General features: G+C 46.0%; 1 non-coding gene across 1 annotated transcript; it reads left to right on the forward strand.

The window, feature by feature from the left end:
• The first annotated feature begins 4730 nt into the window (after positions 1-4730).
• Positions 4731-4812, forward strand: Trnas-aga (transfer RNA serine (anticodon AGA)). The gene has a single exon. It is a non-coding gene; the product is annotated as a tRNA-Ser (tRNA).
• Positions 4813-6320: the final 1508 nt, after the last annotated feature.

Here is a 6320-nt window from a genome sequence, read left to right on the forward strand (position 1 = left end):
AATGTGCCCGCGGACGACGCGTCCAGAATTGCATTTTGCATCGTGTTTGTATGGGTGTGTGTATGTGTGTGTGTGTGTGTGTGTGTGTGTGTGTGTGTGTGTGTGTGCATACGGCACACTAACGAATGGTGCTCCCAGTGTCCCGCATATATCCTTACGAGCGGCGTTACGGTACCAGCACCAGGCGAGGTCCTTTGTTCCGCAAAAGCGAACCACACCACACTCGGCAGGATAGATTTTCGATTCGCAGTAGGCCGGTTGCGTAAGCGAGAGCGAGAGAGAGAGAGAGATACCCTCGATTGTACGATGTTGTTTGCACTTCCTTTATCCCGATGGTGCTCCGAAATGGCCTGCCAGCCAGCCAGCCAGTGGAAAATGTTCATCTTTTCCCGGCTTTCCGACCCACGATCAAAATCTCCTGTGCCACCTCCACTCATCCTTGCGCCCGTTCCGGTTTCTACAAAACAGCTAAATATTCGTATCGAACACGTTTTCACAGCACCCGCTCTACGCGCCTACTACAACGTCCCAAGAGAGAGAGAGAGAGATAGTGAACGAAACGAAGCGAACGAGCGAGCAGCAGCAAAATGGAGAGACGCGGAGCGGTAAAGTCCGAGTTGCGTGTGATATTTCATCCGACAACGGTTTGAAGTTGGCTAGATTTTGCAGTCGCTTCACGTTCACTCCGCCCCGCTTGGGCACCCGCCTGTTTCTACGTCCCCCCAGCCCCCACACGGTCCCCTCGCTGCACACAGTGATTCTCTCTGGAAACCTTTGAACTTCCTCTTCCTTTCGAGCGCCTGTAAGCAACTTTATGCAAACGACACAAGCCAAAAAGGAACAAAAACAACACGTACAGGTAAAATGAAGTATATGTCACTTTGAAAATGGCAGTACATAGTAGGAGAAATCTTCTCGTGAACACTTTTCTAGCACAATATTCAAAGTCATTAAAGTTTAAGTAGTTTCAGTTGTCGATGATTGAACGAGTGGAAAAGTGTACAACAATCTGGAACTAGTTTCTTGACAAAGATGCTCCTGCTCGTCAATATCAAATCAAACACCATCATTGATCAATCTCATCTCAGAGCTTTGCTTTGCTCTCCCACTGTCCCCCTCTCTCGCTCTCTCTCTCTCCCTCTTTATCGCTCCTTTTCATCCCTTATTTTCTTCGTTCCTCTTCCCATTTTCAGGACCACCACCGGACCCCCCCCCCCCCCCCCTTCTCACTCAACCGCTTTGGCAGCTTTTCGACGCCGAAATTGTCATAAAAATTGCTCAACGGAGCCAACATTAAACGGTGTGTTGTAGGCGTTGTTTTTTTTTGTTTTTGGTTTTTTGGTTCTTTTCTGTACACTTCTCTTTCCTCGTTTGTGTTGGTGGGAAGGAACTTTGCGTTTCAATGTTGCCTTGAGATGGAATGTTTTTTGTTTGTGTCCTGTTCCTTTCTCTTCCTTTTTGTTCTGCTTTACCAAATACAGTGGTGCAGTCGGTGGTTGTTAATCTTTCGTAAAGGTTGCGGGGTGATGTTTTATGCGAAGAAGAATGATCTTTAACAGTGAGGACGCTGGGTGTACGAAAAAGACAATCAATTATACGAGTTTTAAATGGCCAATTAAATATTGGATCAAGACAATCGAGATCTGCTAGACGTCACGCGGTGAATTTTATTAATTGCAACAAATATTGCTTATAAATTATAATACAAAAGCCGCGTGTTTTAACTAATTTTTTGTGCCACAAACTCTTAACACGAAAAACACGCATACTAAAGAAATGGCAATTGTCACTTGCGCAAAGTACCGGAACTATGGGAGAATTGTTATTGAACGCACCCCAACCCAACTCCTCTAATTTGCGCGCCTGTCGGTGCATCATAATCCGACAAAACGCGCCAAAGCGAAATAATACCAATTAAATAATCAATTCAAATCGCCTAATGGGCAATACACACACATACAAACACATGCTGGTACGTCTGGGATTGATGCGGAGTGGTGCGCCATCGAAGACACCGGAAGATGCCGGTGGAAGCAGGCAAAACGGCTCAGTTTCGGAAGAACATAAAAGCCAAATCAACCGTTGAGCAGCAGCAGCAGTAGAAGGGGTGAAGGGTGATACAAATAATTATCCCCCTTCGACGAGGAAAACTAAATAAGAGAGCGCATCATAGCCAAGGCAAGCTCCTCCACCGGAAAGTGGGTAGATCTCCACACGCTTGTTCCCGCTCACACATATACGCGAGCGTGGTCGTTCTGAGGCGGTGTTGGTTGGTTCGTTGTTTCGGAAGGAAGTCGTCTCACCGCGGTGAGCAAAAAGGATGAATGAGCAACAGTGAGCGCGGTGTGTATGTTTTTTTCCACTTCACAGAAACACAAAGAAGGGCACGTTTCGAATCAAATTTACGATTTAGTTTGGGGTTACTTTCGTTTTTTTTTTTTGCAGTATCGCGTTACTGAAATGATTAATAAAGTGGCAAAGCTTATTCAAATGATGGTTTAATGCTTATTGTTTATATTTAGTAAAAGTCTATTGCAATGAACCCAATCGCATGTTGATCTATTCAAATGATCACTTGTCAAAATGTCATAAAACTGCTTTCAACTATTACGATTACTTTAATTAAAAACAAGCACATGCTGAAGCACTTATAACCTATGACCTTTATCAATAATGAACCCATTGGATTATTATTTTGTCCATAAACTATCACGCATCCCTGGCTTTGATCCCGTGTCTCTCAGTATCAAACGGCCCATCAGCAGTGTCGGATGGAAACGTGTTCCGATTTCGGGGAACCGATTTGCTAAATCATATTCCCTTACTCCGTAAAACACATACACACACACACGCAAAGCGACACACATGTACGACACGACACATGAGGCAAAAGTGCCGAATTGTCTTCTGTTCGGCCAACCATGAGCGAGAGACCCAGGCGGACCCCCCGTAGCCCGTTTGCATTAATTTATCAATTCTAAGCGCTAAAGTGTAAACTTATGGGCCTGAAAAAAAAAGAAACGCTCCCAACATCCCCCAACAGCAGCAGTACCCAACCAGATTGATCCAAAAAAGGCCTCTCTCACACACACATTGTGCTCTCTCTCTCTCTCTATTTATCAGTCTCTTGCGCTCTCGCTCGCTTGCTTCTATCGTCTTTTGCTGTGCTGTGGAAAAAGCGGGGAAGCCTGTGGCATTCGGATGACCGTAACGTAATCACTTCCAATTTTACTGCTCCATCCCCTCGCCTGCTGTTCCCTCCCCTTCTGTCCATGCCAATCCGACAAACTCTCTTTTTGCCATTCGGCAAAAGAGAAGTTTTCACTACACCGCAGCGCGCACACACCACCGTGTTTTGTTCCCTTCTATTCTCGGGACGGCGGTGTGTCCGTCTTCTCCCGCTGGCTTTCCCTTCCACCCAACATGTCATCACAATTCGAGCACTCGAAACACACACACACACACACACACACACGGTGGATATGCGGGCGGGCGGGCAGGCGCGAACGGAACAACGCCAAACATGTTCCTTCCCCTTCTTGTGCTGGCGCGGTTGGTTGTGTGAGCAGCGGGGCGGCGTTCTCGACGACCGAGGTGGAAGTGGTTCCATGCTTTTCATCTCTCACTTACTCCACGTGGTTTTGGGTAAAATCGAAGCGAAGTTTTCTTCGCAATCGGAAGAGAGGAATCGATGCCGGCTGATCCCGGTTGGGAAGGTTCAAAACCGTACGAGACGCTTTTTAGCCAAACGGCTAACCGGCCGGGTAGGTAGGTTCAGGGCACAGCGGCTACACCATCCGGGAGCCGATGCGTGTACACATACACACACACACACCGGCCCGTGTGTGTTCCTCTGCTTGTGAACCTTCCTTTATCATGAACCTCAATTTATGCTTTCCCGTTTTGCCCTCCTCCATTGCACATTAAAAAGGTGGAAGGTATGGCAAACGGACAAAGCACCAAAGGGAAGAAGTGGTTGCAATTTGTACAATTTTTCGAATAGTTTCATAAATGTCTAGGAAAGTGTCAGACAAACAGCATCTAATATGCTCTTCAATGTTTTTTTTTCTCTGTAAGGTTGAAATATTGTAGGAACCTGTTGAGAATCAACCGGGAAATGTATGTCGTTCTATAATGAATGGAAATAATATGATGTAATTAAACAATTCAAAAAGTAGTACGATAACTCCCAATCGATTCCCAATCGAGCGCAAAAATCGGGTCTTCGAGCTATTTCTCTTAAACTGGCGCCCTCAAACTTTCTTTAACTGCACCAGTTTAAGAAACTTTTAGAGCAAGTCCTTTAAAATCGATTGTGATGTGGCTTTTTGGTTGGTTTCTTCTATGTTCTTTGGAAAAAACCTTCCCAATTCTTATCATTGATCGTGCAGTCATTTCATACCAATAAAACACCGTATTTTCACAAAATTTCGCCGCCCGAAACGTGACTTCTTTGCTCGCCAGATATAAAAGCAAATGAATGTAAAAAACAAATGGACGGCCATCACCATCCGATAGAAGAAGATCACAAACACGCACACAGTTTATCACACACAAATCTACAAGTGCTGCTGTTTCGAGAAGCATTCGAGCAGATCATGATTAAAAATTTGGAACTAATGGCAATTGGGTTTGAATCAAACAATGAAATAGCTAAAAGAACGAGATTGAACAGTTTCCTTGGCTCTCAAATAACAGCGGAATCGTCTCATTTTCCTTCCCATCGCCAAGCAGTCGTGGCCGAGCGGTTAAGGCGTCTGACTAGAAATCAGATTCCCTCTGGGAGCGTAGGTTCGAATCCTACCGACTGCGAAAAATGATGTCCGAGGAAAAGAGAAAAATGTAGTATCTCTTCTTTTTCTCTATTACTCTCAATTAATAAATAAACCAAATGAACTGGAGAGATTTTTATCTGCAAACAAAACAAAAGCCTTTATTTATTGTGCAGAGGAAAAGAATCAATCAAACAAACCAAAATCCTTTCCTGATACGTGTGCAACCACCTCACGACGCTTACACCTACAAAAAAGGAAAACGTTTACACAACACCACGCGTTGTCACATTCGCGTGCCACCCAACAACGACACTACTATGCACGATGACAGTCATCTCACGGTCGGTCGGGGTGGAAAAATAGGAAAAATCAACAGCGCAGCTCGCCGCAGCCTTCAGAAAAGAGCCTCTATCTAAATTTCTCTCTTTCCCTCTCTCTCTCTCTCTCTCTCTCTGTCTCTCTCTCTGTCTCTCTCTCTCTCTCTCTCTCTCTCTCTATCTCTCACTTGACTGTTTATTTTCTCTCTTTCACTCGTGCATACGCGCACCCTCTCTGTGGTGTTGTTTTCTTGTCCGCTGGCTGGTGGTACACACACTGTGTGCTTGGAAAAAGAGGGAAAAAGTGCAAAAAGTCAAAATCGAGGAGACATACAGCACCACCACACCACTGCCTGTAGCTCGGCAGTCTGCGTCCACGGCAGTGGGGCATAGTCCTGGGGTGGGGTGAACCCCAAGAAAATCGCGCATCGAGAGACCCCCCCACATTCATCCCTATTCCACTACCATTCTCCTCCCTTCTATCATGCTTGTTTGCGCCCGCCGCGTTCTCTCCTTTTCTCATTTGCTTAACGATTACGTGACCTACCGAAATTATGTGACTTCGTGGCAATAAATGGGAGTTTTTTGTGTTTGTTGGTGGCTCTGGTGTGTTTGCCCCGCTTTTACTCTCGGTGCTGGTCGGTGTCTTTTCTTGGGTTTCTTCGGCGGGCCTGCCAAATGGTACGGACAGCGTGAAGAAGCAGCAGAGACAGCATTTAGTACACACTGCCACTATCATCAGCCCACCCTTACGTATGTACGCACCTAACACACACTCCGACACATTTCCGTTGTGGCCTTTGTTTTCTTGGTTCTCGATTCGATGATTCGTTCACAAGTTAGGTGAGTGGGGTGGAAGGGCCACTTGGGTTTAGGTTACCGTTCCGCACCGTTAAAAAATGGCAAATTAAATAAGCGAATCAGCTGCTGGCTGGCCGATTTGCACCCGTGTGTTCATCGCAGTGAGAAAAAAAAACAGGGTAGCATTCCAACCAACCCGTTGCTTGTCTCTATCACGGCCGCTTCTCTCTGTACTGCCCTCACCGGTGAAATGAGGGGGGTTAACGCGAGGCGGAAGTCGGTCGGATGCGCAATGCTGTGCGGATCGGGTGCGCGCGATCATGACCGTGGGCATAACTAATCAATCGTGCCGAGGGGGGAAAGGAAATTTAGCAAAAAGAGAGAAGGAAAGAGAGAGAGAGAGAGAGAGAGAAAGAGAGCGAGAGAA

Source organism: Anopheles gambiae, chromosome 2, assembly GCF_943734735.2.
Source record: "Anopheles gambiae chromosome 2, idAnoGambNW_F1_1, whole genome shotgun sequence".
In the NCBI taxonomy this organism is placed as follows: domain Eukaryota; kingdom Metazoa; phylum Arthropoda; class Insecta; order Diptera; family Culicidae; genus Anopheles; species Anopheles gambiae.